Raw genomic sequence first — 214 nt, forward strand, 5'->3', positions numbered from 1 at the left:
AGTGCTGAACTGATTTCTTTTCGCTCGCCGCTACTAAGAAAATCCTTGTTAGTTTCTTTTCCTCCCCTAATTAATATGCTTAAATTCAGGGGGTAGTCCCATATGAGTTGAGGTTGTATAAAACAATGTTAATTGAACATTATTTATTGTTCAATATAATGGGTAATACTTTTGTTCTGAAGTTCCATAAATTTTACAAGAATTCTTTTATCAC

This window comes from Drosophila novamexicana, unplaced genomic scaffold, assembly GCF_003285875.2.
Source record: "Drosophila novamexicana strain 15010-1031.04,08,12 unplaced genomic scaffold, DnovRS2.1 tig00002157-arrow-arrow-pilon, whole genome shotgun sequence".
NCBI lineage: Eukaryota > Metazoa > Arthropoda > Insecta > Diptera > Drosophilidae > Drosophila > Drosophila novamexicana.